Source organism: Megascapheus bottae, chromosome 1 (genome assembly GCF_031878675.1).
Source record: "Megascapheus bottae isolate mThoBot1 chromosome 1, mThoBot2.hap1, whole genome shotgun sequence".
Lineage (NCBI taxonomy): Eukaryota > Metazoa > Chordata > Mammalia > Rodentia > Geomyidae > Megascapheus > Megascapheus bottae.
Genome location: NC_143509.1, coordinates 20,547,851 through 20,564,516, shown reverse-complemented (window position 1 = coordinate 20,564,516; position 16,666 = coordinate 20,547,851). Strand labels below are relative to the sequence as shown.

The 16,666-nt window shown below is 35.0% G+C and overlaps 1 long non-coding RNA gene across 1 annotated transcript in view; it reads right to left on the bottom strand.

Annotated features, from left to right (window-relative positions):
* The window catches only part of LOC150068483 (uncharacterized), a 69,468-nt gene extending 60,300 nt beyond the window's left edge, over positions 1–9,168 (bottom strand). The window contains exon 1 of the long non-coding RNA XR_016535953.1: positions 9,023–9,168. This is a non-coding gene — a long non-coding RNA (uncharacterized LOC150068483). The remainder of the gene's footprint in view (positions 1–9,022) is intronic.
* Positions 9,169–16,666: the final 7,498 nt, after the last annotated feature.

The window sequence follows — 16,666 nt, the reverse complement described above, 5'->3', positions numbered from 1 at the left end:
ATGCATAGGCTAAACTGTAAGCTTAATGAAAGAAAGAGGATTTTGCTATTTGAAATATTTCCATGGCCGTAGAATTGTGCATAATGAGATGGTGAGCTAGGGTGTAATAAAAGGTCTGGAAAAGATAAAGAATCTGCTATAAGAAGGAAACTCAGCTTCACCCAAGTAATTTCTTCAAATGGCCCAAGTAGAGAAAGCAGATGAGAGGTGTATAAAAGAAGATTAATGAAGTAACTTTTCCAAGGTCATGTAACCAGTTATCATCAGTGGATAATAATTTCCAATCTGAATACAAGTTTATGTTAGTTGTTATTGTTGCTGGTGGTGGAGGTCACAGGGCTTGAACTCAAGGCCTGGGGGATATCCCTGAGCACTTTGCTCAATGTTAGTGCTCTACAAATTTGAGCCGCCACTCCATTTCCAGTTTTCAAGTGGTTACTTGGAGATAATAACCTTAAGGAGACTTTCTTGCCCAGATTGGCTTCAAACCAAGATTCTCACATCTCAGACTCTTGAGTAGGTAGAATTATATATATGTACCACCAGAAAATGTATTTATTAAGTAATCAGTATCTATTTGTCAGGAATGAGATAAATATATGATGTATCTTATATATAAGTTAAATAAATATATATATTATATGAGATAAATTTAATATTCATGATATATATTTATATAAACATATTAAAATCTGGCATGCTGTGACAAATTGCCTGAGGTACACAGCTAATTTGTAGACACCTAATAATCCATTGAAAGACTCAAAGATATCATAGTTCCCACCAGTTCCTAAAAGTTTTACAGCTGAAGAATGCTAAAATGGGGACCAAACTTTCAAAATATGAAGACTTTGAAGGACACATCTTTTCCAAACCATAATGCAATATTAATAAACTTTAGCATATGAAAGTAGATTATTATAGAGCTGACACATTTGAACTCAGATATGTCTAACTTCAAAGCCAATGTCTTTCTATCTCTTTTATCACTCTATGCAAATACAAGTCATTGAAGAATTCACAATATTCTACTTCCCCTCATTCTAAGCAACCATTCCAATGCACATAACCAGATCCTAAATTAGGGTAGACTTGTTTCATTTTTCTAAACCATATTAAAAGGCATTTCTTACTGCTTTGGAGAGTCTCTTTGGAAAATATAAAAAAATTACATGAAAGGAAGCTGAAATTTCTAAACGGAGAGGTAACTAAATATAGGGAAAAGAATGTAGTTCTGCTTCTCCTGGCCAATGCTTATCTCAGCAAACAACCATAGCTGTAATGCAATTTTCAACTTAATACTAAGTTATTTCTCCTATGGATTCAAGCAAACTATGTAATCCTTGAGCTACGCCTGAGTTCAAATCTCAGTACCAGAAACACAAGGGGTGCTGTCTCTTAGTCTATTATCTATGAGTGCCAATAAAATAAAGTACAGTGACTTTTCACTGTATCATCTACATTCTCCAGAACATCCTCCACTTCTTCTTCCATAAAATCAAGATTATATGCAGGTATCTCTCTGTAATAAGCATCTTAGAGTAAAAGAAAAGCAAAAATAAAAAAGCCAAAAATAGGAGAAAGAATGAAAGACCTAGAAAACTGGCATAAAAGACACAATATGATTAAATGGAGTTCTGGAAAAGAATAGGAAATAGAGAGCAACAGACAATACCAAAGAAGAAACAAAATAAACTACGCAAGAACTCCATAATTATTCAGCGTGAAAGCACGCATGCCACAGGAGGCATATCATTATAGTTCTGCATGCTAAAAAGAATGAAAAGAGGCCTCAGACTCAGTACTACATAGGCTGAAAAGATTCAAGTTTATAGCACATTTATTCCCAGCTATGTGATTCTAAAAGCTCCTAATACTGTGAGAGTAAAATAAGTTCTACATATACAAACAAAACTTACAGCTGAGCATTTAAGGAGAAAGGTGTGAACATAAATTCTAATAAAAACATAAAACATATGTAGAAATATGAGAACCATGGGTATATTAAATAGTTGAACATTTACTAAATGGTGTACCTCAGGAAGTCAAGAACCAAAAATGTGCTAATCAATCAACTAACCAGTGAAGACACGAGGTATAGAAATTCCAAGGGGGACAAAGATGGACAAGGAACCAAAGTGACTGTGCATCAGATGAGTTTCAGCCTGCCTTTGTGAGAGGAAGATCAGCAGACCTGAAAAATTAGGACACCAATGAATTGATGATCTGAAGAAATATATGTTTAAAATTTCAGTATATATTTAAGCCATGAGCCATTCTCTCATGTCCTTACACCTAGCTATGATGGAGGCTGAGGTTGGAAGGCTCACAATTTGAAGCCAACCATGGCATACAAATGAGACCCATCCATTTCCAGACAAGGTGGTTTAGGTCACATATCCTATGTATGTGGGAGGCTAGGCAAATGTTCACAACAGTCCATCTCAAAGAATTAACTTGAGCAAGATGGCACACACTTTTCATCGCAGATATGGTCGTCAATGAAAATAGAAAGATCACAGTCTAGATGCACAACTTAGAAGAAAGTAAGCACATCTTCTAAAACAACCAGCACAAACAGGGGTAGAACCCTGGTTTAGAGGCAGAGCACCAGCCTAGCAGATGTAAGGCCCTGAGTTCAAAGCTGTAGACTATAAAACATGAAAAGGGGCTATGTGTTTAAAAATAAGATATAAATTATAGTGATGTGGGGAAGTAGTCTATAAAGCAAAACTATTCTGCCTGGCTCCAGAGGTTCACATCTATAATCTTAGTTACTCAGGAAGCTGAGCTCTCAGGGTCGAGATTCAAAGTTAACCCAAGCTAAAAAGGCCATGAGACTCTTTTTATTCTTTATTTTGGTCATGGGGCTTGAACTCTGGGCCTGAGCTCTGTTCCTGAGCTCTTCAGCTCAAGGCTAAGACCTGCCCCTGGAGCCACAGCCCCACTTACTGTTTTCTAGTGATTAATTTATGATAAGAGTCTCATTCTTCAGTGCACAAGCTGGCTTTGGACCTCAATCCTCAGATCTCAGTAGCTAGGATTGTAAGTGTGGGCCATTACATCTGGCACCAAGAGACTCTTATCTCCAATAAACTACCAAAAAAAAAAATGGCCTTAAGTGAAACTGTTGCACACTGGTAGAATAATAACATTGAGCCAAAGAAACCCAGGAACAATGTCCAGAACCACAGTTAAAACCCCAGAACCAGCACAAAAGGAAAGGAAAGAAAGGGAGGGGAAATCAGAAAGAAAGGAAAATAAATATCCTTACAGTAAACTGAATGACTTAGATTATATTGGATGTCATTTGTAATGGAAAGTGTGGACTTTTCTAATATTGGAGGAATTTGAAAAAGAAGAAATCAAGATGCCTCTAAGGAATCTAGAGCCATTGCAGCATATATTAATATATAATTTACACTATCAATCAAAAAAGTAATATCAATAATAGTACATCACTTAGTGTAATTCATGTCAAGGAAAAACAAAGTGAATTAAAGTTATTGCCTCTGGAGATAGTGCTTATTGGGAAAACATAGAGCTTCAGATTGTATATTTTCTTTCACTAATTAAGATTTTTAACATTATGGTAGTTGAATACTTATTTGATTTTTTTAAAGTACAAACAGATGAACACCAAAAGATAGAAAAGTAATTTCAAATTTAAAGCATTCACCAAAATGTAGTGACACATTCTTTTTCTGTAGAGCAGGATAACTATCTTAAGAAATATTTAAACATACAGGTATATTCAAATACAAAAAGAGGAACTCCTCTGGATATGAGAAATGGGCATTTCTAGGATATGGAGTCATGAAGAAAGGAAGATGTAATTTCTATGCAAGGTCTAGTGATCACTAGGTCAAATAAGGAAGTAACAGAAATGAGCTGTCCCAAACTCCTGGGTTTTGCAATAACGACTCCCTGACCTAGATTTCTATCCTCATAGATAACCTTTCTGCAGTCTACAGTTTGCCAGTGAGATGGGTTTCTGGGAGCAGAGCGTTTAACTTGGTAAGCAAGAGGCCTTGAATACAATCCCAATAATATCCACAAATAAAACAAACACAGATATATATTAACAAACTATATACTACAAGGTTGTTCACTGAATTTCAACTATGTATTCAGTAGCTCCTCATTTAAAATATTTCTTTTGTCTCTTTCACTATTCTAAATATCTAATGTATCAACTAAACTCGCAGTAGCACCTGTAATCATAAATTTCACCTGCTCTTCACATTGCTTACATTCTGGTTGAATCCAGTAGATTATGTTTTCTATCTGTAACAAGTGGATAAGTGGATTTGGGTTCTACCTTTGCCCATTCTAATGCCTCTCTTTGGAGCACTAACCCCTCAAGCTGCTTTTCAATCCACTAGCCTCTCCTAGGCTTTGTTATTCTTTTTTTTTTTTTTGCCAGTCCTGGGCTTGAGCTCAGGGCCTGAGCACTGCCCTTGGACTTTCTCAAGGCTAGAGCTCTACCACTTGAGCCTCAGCACCACTTCCAGCTTTTTGTATGTATGTGGTACCAAGGAATTGAACCCGGGTCTTCGTGCATGCAAGGCAAGCACTTTAACCACTAGGCCAAACTCCCAGCCCAGGCTTTGTCATTCTTTAAGACAGAAAATATCACTTCCTTGGTGAAGTCTGTCCTGACTGCCCCCCACACCATAAAACTAACTTTTAAAAACATCCTTTATTGTGTACTATAATGATGTGTAAGAAAATTTCACTTGGTATTTTGATAAAGGAGAGCGAGCGAGAGAGAGAGAAAGAGAGCGAAGAGAGAGAGAGAGAGAGAGAGAGAGAGAGAGAGAGAGAGAGACAGAGACAGAGACAGAGAGACAGAGAGACAGAGAGAGAGACAGAGACAGACAGAGACAGACAGAGACAGAGAGTCTATAATTCCCCTCTGGTCTGGATATCCCATGAACATTGACATCATATCTTGGTCTCTTTTACAAGTTTTCAAACACTTCCTGAAATATTATAGATGCTTGTCAAATGGATTAGTTAGTAGTTCAATACGTCAGCATGAATAAATTTTAATGAAAAATGTTTCTTTTATTAATATATTAAGCAGCTTGAGAGATTGACAACTCGTCACATAGGCTTAGGCTGCCAATCTTCCTGTCTATTTATATATAAAACAGACTTTAAAAAGAAACTTACAAGCACATTAGGATGAAGGCCATTGCCATACAAGTCAACAGAAAAAGTATAGAGGACAAACTTGAATGACTTGATCTTGCATCACTATAGACCATTGTGAAATTTCTGCATCTTTATCCTTCTCTACTTCTTCCTTTGGAATTATTGGGCGATGCTTTATAGGGGAAAATTTGAGTGTTTCTTTACAGTATATTATCTCTTACATTGTTAAGCAAAATTCACAACTCTGTAAGGATGATGCATTTTCAAAGAGAAAACCATGCAAAGGCCTCTTACTAACAGGACATATAGCTATGAGCATATGGTAAGTATAAAAAATAAGATTTTCATTGTAAATAATTTTGTGATAGTTAATGTATATCTGTGGCTATTTTAAAACATCAACATATCACTAGTTTTGATTCTTTACAATGAACAATAAATATCACCACTGGGACTGAAACAAGACCTGTTTCCTGATTTCAAATTATAGAAGAAGCCTTAGATATAGGCAATCTGGCATTATTGAAACAGCAGCAAGGAAGTAGAGGTTAGAGGGAATCCAGGTGACTTCCTGCTCATTATCACAGATAAGCCAGAAAAATTCTCCCCTCGAATCCCCAATTCTTGTTATAACTTCCCACCCTGGAATAATGTAAATGTTTTCCCATTCTATATTTCTCCTTCTGATCATCCTACACCTTTTGTAATTTATCTCCAAAAGTCACTTTTATTTCAAATTCTCCAAATAATCAAATAAATTAAAATTATATTTCAATTATTGACCATTCCAAAACTTGATTTTACTGGGTACTGCTGTTCAGCTAATGTGCTGAGACAGTGGGGGCTGTCTTAGCTCAATATTCTCTAAGAAACTTCACATCATGTATTTATTCCTGTATTTCCAATAACAAGCATCAATGAAAGGCCATTACATCAAGAATTCACTCATAAAATCCACTTAGAAGGCACTGACAATATCATCTTGATTATAATCCTGTGAGATACATATACTACCTGCATCATTTTAATGATAGTCAAAGTATAATACAATGACTACCATCGTAAGTATAAATTTTTATTAATATTCCACTTACTAAGGAAAGCAATTATCCAAGAAAGGAAAAGTAGGTTTTAAAGCTGTGATGCATGCAAACACATATACACATTGCAAATTTGGATTTGGGATGACGAATCAAGATTTTTATTCTAAAATACTAAGGTCTGTAACAACATCTCTAGGTTCAATTCCCAGCACTTACACTTGGCTTTGTGACTCTTAAAAGTTATTTGATCTTTGTCTCCACCTCTGTAAAATCCAGATTACAACTCTACTCTCTCAATGTGCATTCCTTGGAGATAAAATGAAGTGAGATTCAGGAACTTGTTCTATTATCCAACATACTGTGCACATTGTAGACTATTATTATTTGAATAACCTACATAGAGAGTAGAGGGAATTATCCATCTGTAACATTCTTCTGAGTAGACACAACTACAAGCTACCATATTTCTTACAAAAATATCAGATCGTGGGGTTATACTAACAGGATATCATCTTCATTGCTTTTGGTTAGCAGGCATCCCCATGAAGATTGATAAAAGCTGATGACTCTATTATTTAAATTATATACAGTATATTCATGTGCTCATCTGTAGGTGATGGGGGGAAGACACAGAATCAGAGCAAAATGGTGAAAACATGCAGCAGTGGGGCACACTGAACTTTGATGAAAATGACCTATGCAACTCATGGGTGGAGATGGGAGGTAGGGATGGGAGAGAAGTAAGGAATAGATGATGCCATGTGAAAGAAAATGTACTTATCACCTGAAGTGTGTAAATGCAACCCCACTGTATATCACCTCTAAAACAACAATAATATAAATTATAAGAAAAAGAAAGGAGAGCAATGGAATGAAGTCAAAAATCAAAATAAAAAGTTGTATTAAAAAATGTAGCATTAGGTAAGCCTATAATTTTCCTATTTTCAGTTCTTCTTGCAAATCTTGTTTTATAGCTTACTCCCATACATTTAGTCTTTGATTCACTATTTCTCTTGACAACAGCCTTAAAAAAATATGTGTACTTGCTGCATCTTTTCACATATATTTCTTTCAAAAAGTTAGAGAAGGCAAGGTAATACAAAGTTCTTAATTTCATTTTAGAAAGATTGTCATATAAGAATGGAGAGAGGGAGCTGAGAGGCTCATGCCTGTAATCTTAGGAGGCTGAGATCTGAGGATCACAGTTCAAAGCCAGCCCGGACACTAAAGAACATGGGATTATTATCTCCAATTAACCGTGGTGTTGTGGCTCCACGGCTAGGATGATAGCCTTGAGCTGAAGAGCTCAGGGACAGTGCCCAGGTCCAGAGTTCAAGCCCCATGACCCACAAAAAAAAGTGGAAAGAGGGAAGTTGGGTGAATATGGTCATAATATTCAGTGTACATATGTGAAAATGGAACCAAGAAAATTAACAGGATGAGTGGAACTGGGAGAGATAGGTGAGTATATTAAAAGAGGTTATCAGGATTTATTATACCATAAACTGCCATGCTGAATAAGAATCCCTTTCTACAAGTACATAATGATAATAAAATCTTCCTTGAAAGAGTGCTTGCATTCAAAAGTGGTATATGAAAAATAAACACACACACGTGTATATATATATATATATAAAGTTAGCATATGCCATTCTTGTTCAGTTCCTTGTATTTTGATTATGGTTGCTTATCACCATCCTTTCAACATGCTCAAGAAGGATTTTGAGTTTATTATATTTTATTTGTCAGCACTGAAAAATGAGCCTAGGACCTTGTAAAAACTAAGAGTATTATGGTACTGAAGTATGTCACCTGTTCTTTTTGTCGTTGTTGTTGTTGTTTTACTGCTTTTATTTGCATATACTAAAAATAAAAGAAACAGAGCTGACAGTTACCTAAGTCAGGTAAAGTACATTTCCTTTTGGAAAATGTCCAAATATTCTTTAGATTTCATTATAAACTCAACCTATATTCTGTCAGAAAGTTTTGAGTATGTTCCCACTTAAAAAACCTGCTTTCCAGCATTAAAGCTTTTAAGACCAGAGCATGTGTCTGCTTTAAGACCAGAGCATGTGTCTGCTTTTCTTAAGTGGTTTCAATTTTTAAAAATAATTTTAAGAGCTGGACACAGAGGTGGCTAATGCCTATGATCCTAGCTTCTCAAGAGGCTGAGCTCAGTGGGCTGTAGTGAGAAACCAGTACAAGCAGATAAAAGCAAAAAACTATTGTTCCCAATTAACAAGAAGAACACCAGAAGCTGAGATACAGTTCAAACAGAGCAATCAAGCCTGAGTAACAAAATTACCCAACCATATTTCGTGACCCCCAAGTTCAAGCTCCAGTACCTGTGCACACCTAAACTGGTAAAGTCTGTGTGAGATGAGAAAAAGAACTCTTCTTCATTTAGTAAATAAAAGTATGACATTATGAAACAAAACCAGAAAAATAAATAGCGTGAGATATAGAAGCCTTTAAAGATCTTATCAAAGAAAATAGTGAAAAATTAGAATGTTTTTCATCTCGCAATTTTTCACCATCATTAGTCATTATTATTACATCATGATTAATGCAATAAACTTAACAGTATGTGTCCTAATATTAAACTGCCGTATTGGTCAGAAAGGTTAACTTCCAAAATTCCCACATGATTCTTCACAATTGGTCTCCTGAAATCTCAGCCTCCCTTTTCCTCTCCCTCAGGATCTCCTAGGGCCCTCCTCAGCATTAACATACTTCCTTAATCCCAATCAATCTAATCTGATCTGATCTGATCTGATCTGATTTTACCAGCTCCTCTGCTCTGGAAGACAGCCTCTCACCAAGCCAGGGTATCAATGCAGGACATTCCATTCTGGCTGACAGTAGGACTTCCTTGGATCCTTGTAGGCCCTTTGGTTCTCTTTGTGCCTCGAATTAGGCATTAATAGAGGATCTCAGAGCTCACGGTGGTTAAGGACCTCGCTGGCTGCTTTGCCCCTGTTGAGTCAGAGAAACATAGCAATAAGTAGTTTGTGTGAGTATGGATTATAATAGTTCAGAGTACAACCATGGAGTAATAAGACCCAATATTTAATTAACCTGGTATGTGACTTTCAGAAATTTAAATTATTTATTTGTAGGAAAGCAATTTCTCCATAAGATGAAGAGCTTTATATGCCTACATATTCCAGACTAGTGCTGGCTAAGAGAAAAAAAATTGTGAATGCTTTGTAATTAAATTTTTTCTAGTTGCTATGTGAAAGGCATGAACCTCAATAATATATTTTATTAATACAGTATATCAAAATGTCATTAAAACTTATAATTAGTGAAAAGGTAAAGAATATTTTTAACTACAACTTCTTCCATCTTCCAAATATAATAACTTGGTCTGCTATTTTGATGTTTAGTATTGCTTTGATACATACAGGTACTTTTTTTCTTTACAGAAATTATTTTCAGAAAACATTTTTTACAATGGAAATGTACTGTCTATTTTACCAGAATTAAAAAAAAATAATAGTAATACATTCATCCAGATGACAGTGGCTCACACCTGTAATCCTACGCAGGAAGCTGAGCTCTGACTGTCATGGGGTTTGAAAACAGCCTGGTCAGAAAAGTCTGTGAGTCTCTGATCGCTAATTAGCCACCAAAGAAGTCAATATAGAACTTTAGCTCAAGTGGTAGAATACTAGCCCTGGACAACAGAAGCTCAGGGACAGCTGTGCTGTCCAGACCCAAAATTCAAACTCCTGGATTGACACCAAAGGGAAAAGAAAAAACATTCAAAAAATCTGAAAGAAATAAATGTATCTTTACAAAATGTGAATTATTTTAGAACTTTGTCATTTTTCCTTCCTTAAGTTTTCTATTTTGAATTGTAAAAGCATGCACCTTGCTATTTGAATGTACAGTTACTGAGTTGTTAAGTTTTCTTCTCCCTTCTATGTCATGGTTTCACATGGAGTAAATTATGATATCTTGTACAATTGCTTTATTTTCCTCTCTTGAATCCTTTTGCTTGGAAAGTACACTCATCCTTTTCCCATTTGCACTTTTTTCTGAATCTAGCTTGGCCAGTGTATCTCCTGTTTTGTCTCCAGAAGAGCTGATGCTATCAACTTGCAGGATATACATGTCCTTATTTTACAAAAATTTACATATATTTTATTTATAATCTTTGTTTCAGTCAAATCAACTTGTTCTGTAAGTTTGTGATGGGCTCCCAGTTTACATTCATGCTAGTCACCTTCAAATCTATCTTTAGTTTATTAGAAATATTTCTGTCCTATACATTTTTTAATCAAAATGAAGTTTTATTATTAAAATGCATTAACTTTTTTATAAAGAAGTATTTTTAGCTATGTTTTAAAGTCTAGTTTCCTTAAATAAAATCATAAAAGTGTGCCATGAAATGGTAAAGTCTACCTCTTTGTGTTGGTGTTTGTGTGTGTGTGTGTGTGTGTGTGTGTGTGTGTGTGACAATTTCATGATTGAACTCAGAGCTTCATGCTCCTAATTTACCTGTAGTGATAACAGTCTCACAGACTTTTCTGCCTAGATGGGCAGATCTCAGACTCTCAAGTAGCTCGGATTACAAGGATGCATCTACTAATGAGGCTATTTTGTTTCAAGTGACACCAAAACAAACCGTCAAAATAAATTAATGGCATTCTTTGGGAAGTGGATGAGAATGGCGCAAATCATGTTGAATGAGATAAGTCAAGAACAAAAGAACAAAAGGTGCATGGTGTCCTTGATATGTAGATATTAGATACATATATTATGTGGACCTACCTAATATGTGGATATTAGATCCATAGTATCAGAGCTAAGACTCAATATTCAGGTACTCAAGGTCATTGACATGATCTTGGAGATATAACTATAACTACATAGGCATAAAAATCAATGATGGAATAAATACCCTATAGACATAATATTATTATAAGATCTATATGTCTCTATGACATACGAGTTCTCAGCTTAATCTTAATATTGTTCTTATATTTATGTGCCAATGACTGCATAAAGAGATTCCATTCATGTTGAAAGCACTAGAAAAATAGGACTAAGAGATATATTCCTTAAAATAATTAAAGCCATATATGAAAAACCTACAGCCAGTATTATACTAAATGGAGAAAGACTGGAACCATTTACCTTAAAATCAGGAACTAGATAGGGATGCCCACTCTCTCCACTTCTCTTCAATACAGTGCTGGAACCCTTAGCCAGAACAATAAGGCAAGGAAAGGACATCAATGGGATCCACATAGGGAAAGAAGAAATTAAACTATCCCTATTCGCAGAAGACATGATCCTCTACTTGAGTGATCCAATAAGCTCCACTCCCAAACTCCTAGAATTAATAAACCACTTTAGGAAAATGGCAGGATGCAAAATTAACCTGTGAAAATCAGTAGCCTCCTTGTACACCAACAGTACACAAACAGAAGGCCAAATCAAGAAAATGATCCCATTTGCAATAGCCCCCAAAAGAATAAAATACTTAGGAATTAACTTAACCAAACATGTAGAGGAATTATTTAATGAAAACTATAAAAGCCTAACGAAAGAAATTAAAGAGGACACCAGGAAATGGAAAGACACCCTATGATCATGGGTAGGGAGAACCAACATAATAAAATGGCCATACTGCCAAAATTGATATACAAATTCAATGCAATCCCCATAAAAATCCCAAAGACATTCTTTACTGAAATAGAAGATATAATCCAAAGGTTTATATGGAACAAGAAAAGACCTAGAATAGCCAAAACAATTCTAGGCAAAAAAGAGCAATGCAGATGGTAGTACCATATCAGACTCCAAACTGTACTATAGAGCCATAATAACAAAAACATCATGGTATTGGCACAAAAATAGACCAGAAGATCAATGGAACAGAATAGAAGATCCAGAAATAGGACCACATACCTGTAGTCAACTTGTATTTGACAAAGGAGCCAAAGATATACAGTAGCACAAACACAGCCTATTCAATTATTCGTCCTGGCAAAACTGGGCAGCCACATGCAGAAAACTAAAAATTGACCCTAGTCTTTCACCATGCACAAGCATTAACTCAGAATGGATCAAGGACCTCAATGTCAGACCAGAAAACCTTGAAACTGCTACATGATAAAGTAGGAGAGACACTGGAACTCATAGGCACAGGCAAAAAATTCATGAACAGAGTCCCAGGGTCACAACAGATTGGAGAGAGACTCGATAAATGGGACTACCTAAAAATAAAAAGTATCAGCACAGACAAAAGCATAGCCACTAAAGTAGAGAGACAGCCAACTAACTGGGAAAAGATATTTACCAATGATACATCAGACAAATGCTTAATATCCAGTATCTATAGGGAACTCAAGAAACTAATCCCCCCTCAAGCCCAACAAATCAATTACTAAATGGGCAAGGGAACTAAAGAGAGACTTATCAAAAGAAGAGGTTAAAATGGCAGACAAGCATATGAGAAAATGCTCATCATCCATGGTCATAAAGGAAATGCAAACAAAAACAACCCTAAGATACCACCTTACACCAACAAGAATGGCCAATATTTTGAACTCAGACAAGGACAGATGCTGATGGGGTTGTGGAGAAAAAGGAACCCTACTGCCCTGCTGGTGGGATTGTAAGCAAGTTCAGCCACTCTGGAGCAGTGTGGAGGTGTCTTAAAGAACTGAAAATTGATCCCGCCATACCACTCATAACCCAAGATTTGATAAGGACACCTGCTCAGCTATGTTCATCTCTACACTATTCGTAATAGCCAGGTGATGGAAGCAATCCAGACACCCTACTGCAGATAAATGGATACAGAAAATGTGGAATATATATATATATATATATATATATACATACACACACACACACACACACACACACACATATATATACACAACAGACAACATAGCCAACAGACAAGATAAAATAATGACATTTGCAGGGAAGTGGATGAATCTAGAGTGAATCATGTTGGTGAGACAAGTAAAGACCAATGGAACAAAAAGCGCATGGTATCCTTAAATATGGCGATTAGATCCAAACAGTACAAGAGCAAGGATTGAATATTTGTGTACCCAATGCTATGGATATGGTATTGGAAATATAAATACAACTACATAGACATAAAAATGTATGACTCTATTGACATAATATTTTATTACATAGATTAATATGTATCTATGATATACAAATCCTCAGCCTAATTTTAATTATGTTCTAAAATCTAAGTGCCAGTGATTGTATACAGATATTCCCTTTTTGAATACTTGTTTGCTAAACACGTCATTTGAAATATGATGTAGAAATCAATGTAACTAAATTCTTTAATAAAACAAATCTATGATGGAATAAATACTTTATAGACATAATATTATATTATAAGACCCTTATGGTATCTATGACATACAAACTCTCAGCTTAATTTTAATTTTGTTCTTATATTTATGTGCCAATGACTGCATATAAAGATCCCATTCTCAAACACTTACCTGTTAAACTTGGCTTTTGAAATACGATGTTAAAAAATCAGTGTTAATAAAATCTTTATTAAAAAAACAGTATTTTAATGTTTCCTAAATTTATGTTTCACCAGTTCCAGTTATCTTTGAATTATAACTTTTCTGTGCTCTCTTCTTTTATTTTTTCTGAGATATGGTTTTTCTATGTAATATAAGCTAGCCTCAGACTCAATCCTTCTGTTTCCACCTACCAAGTGCTAAGATTGTAGGTGTTTTCCACAATGCCCTTCTTGATATAGTGTATGACAGTTTTTGTTTTTTCCAAAATGATTTGCTTGAGAAATCCTGTTTGGCCAATGGCATGTTTTTAAACCTTCTACAGCACACACAAAACAGGGACACTCTCTCTTAAGCCTGGCCTCCGCCTGACTGCACAGATAGAGAATATGAGACCAGAAACCACTATGCCGGTAAAAGATTGTCACCACTATGCCAAGTCCCTGTGATTTTTGGCATTCAAGGCAGGCACGGATAATTTGGCCAAATATTACACCAACTGCTGCCATGTGACTCCCAGAGGCATGCTGTTGGCTTACAAAGCTAGTCTGACATTTTCTAAGCGCCCAGGAATGAAGTTTAAAAATACACAGCAATTATGTCCATGTAGATTAAGATGTAAATAAATATTTGTCTGCATGCACATATTTATTTAAGATAGATTACATATTACATATACACATACACACACACACATATATATATGTATTCTCCCTCACTGGAGGAGGTTTACTATGTAGACATTATGTGTAGGAAACTTGCAAAAACACATTTGCTCTTTACGAGAATGTTCAATTATAAATCTATGATAAAATGGAGATACCACAAACATATTGGAAAATCTGATATGGGTGAAAAGTTAAAATATTATGTATCAGCCCTTAAGAATAATGTTATTGTTATTAAATAAATAAATGTTATGGTTTTAATATTTGCAATGACAATTTCCCATTACATTAGATACAACAGTCACTATAACAAGATAACTATATCTCACAGTCCGTATTATAGCCTTCCTCATGGAGACTTATATAACCATTGTTCTTTTTATCAAACTACATCATTTCCTCTTTTAATCTTCCCGGTCATATTTGTCTGAGTCCAAAATGACTACACAGTTTAGATGTTCTCTTTTCATGTTATGAGTATATGTATTATTCTTAATCACTTATTTCTGTATACCAAATTATGTTTGTAGCAATTTTGTTTTTTTCAACATTGACTTCAATTCTCAGAAGTAAAAGAAAGAACATACATCTTATTATTGCTTTCTTTAAATGACTTTGAAGAAAAATGATGATACATACCCTGAATTCCTTTGGAAATGATATACTGTGTTGATTTAGGTATGCTAAAAGAAGATATAATTTTTCTAGTGCCAACTAACTTCAGGGTCATTTGAATATATATCTTTATTCTGTAAGGAAGCTTATGCAATAAGATATAATTTGGTATTGAAATAAAATGAAACAGGATGTACTGGTAGATAAGACATAAGAGTTTCAAAAAGTAGTGACAATCTCTTTTTAGATTAAAAAATAGGAATATCTTGCTACTAATTGGCATAAAAACACTAGATAGGATGATGGGCAGGCAAGAGGAGAATGGAGAAAAGTTTTGTTTTCAAATCCCAGTAAATAATGTATACATTTGCAGGCATCAATTTGAAGAGATATTGCGAAGAGAGGACAATAATAGGGAGTATTCAAAACAGCTGATAATAGAATTTATAGGACTTATAGAAAGATGAACTTGACATGAAGAAAGATGCAACTCATCACTAAGCTTATGTATTTATGTTGAAATGTTCAAGTTAATAAATTGTACTTTCTCAATTACTCAGAATCTTAAATGTTGAGGACACTCAGGAATTCCTGCTTCTGCATCCACTGAAAACTTCCTGATGATAAGTCCAAGTAAATTTAAGAAGAAAACCACCAGATCAAACCCAGACCACGTTTAGTAATCATATTTCCAGGGTGATTTTGTCCAAGAAGAAAATTACTCTTTACTTGACTGTCATCCCTCTATACATCATCTTTATAATAATAGCTAAAAAGTAAAAATGAATCATATTCTCAATCAAACAAGGAAACTCTGTGACCACAGCATTCAAAAGCAGTAAAACTGGAATCAAGTCTACCCCTTATTATAATCCATAAAGCATTACCATTCAATTTTTTATATCTAAAGAGCATTATACTGGAGTTATTCTGAAGAATAATTGAAGCATCCATAATATCATTCTGGACAAGAAGGCACTGAAAAGTCATCCCATTTATACACTAAACAAAGTAAATAATCTATTAAAATAGATGCTTGATGGCCATTCCTGAACATAGGATATTCTTAACAATGATCTTACTATCATAGTGCATGCAAGAGTTGATGAATTTCCACTGAAAGCTTGAGGAGTTAAAACAATGGAACAGAATCCTGTTAGATTCACAATAATGAAATTCATCTCTAACGATATATCTGTCAATCATCTACCATTTATCACTCTTATACTGCACAGGCTGTTTAAAAATTAGCCATTTATATTGTCTTCCAAATATGATCTTTAAATAGCTTCCACAGCTTTGAAACATTTTACATTTCATGTGTAGAAGAAAATATCATATTGGTGTTGTCACATTGTTCCCAAGACAACTGAACTGCCAGCATAATGAGGTGTTTTTATTTAACCATCTGCCTAAATTGGGATAGCTCTTGGGAATAATAAAGATTGTATCATAAGAAAGAAAACCATAAATATTTACAGAGTCATTAAGAAATTACTAGATACCTAACAGCTATTACTGTGTTTGTATCATACAAATACCATTCCATCAGGAAACTGCTATTGATTGGGTTGTCAGCAGCTCCTGTTGCATGAGATCAAGTTATGATCTCCCAGTTTTGCCACAAGATAGATGGTGGAGAATGATGGACACTTTGTAT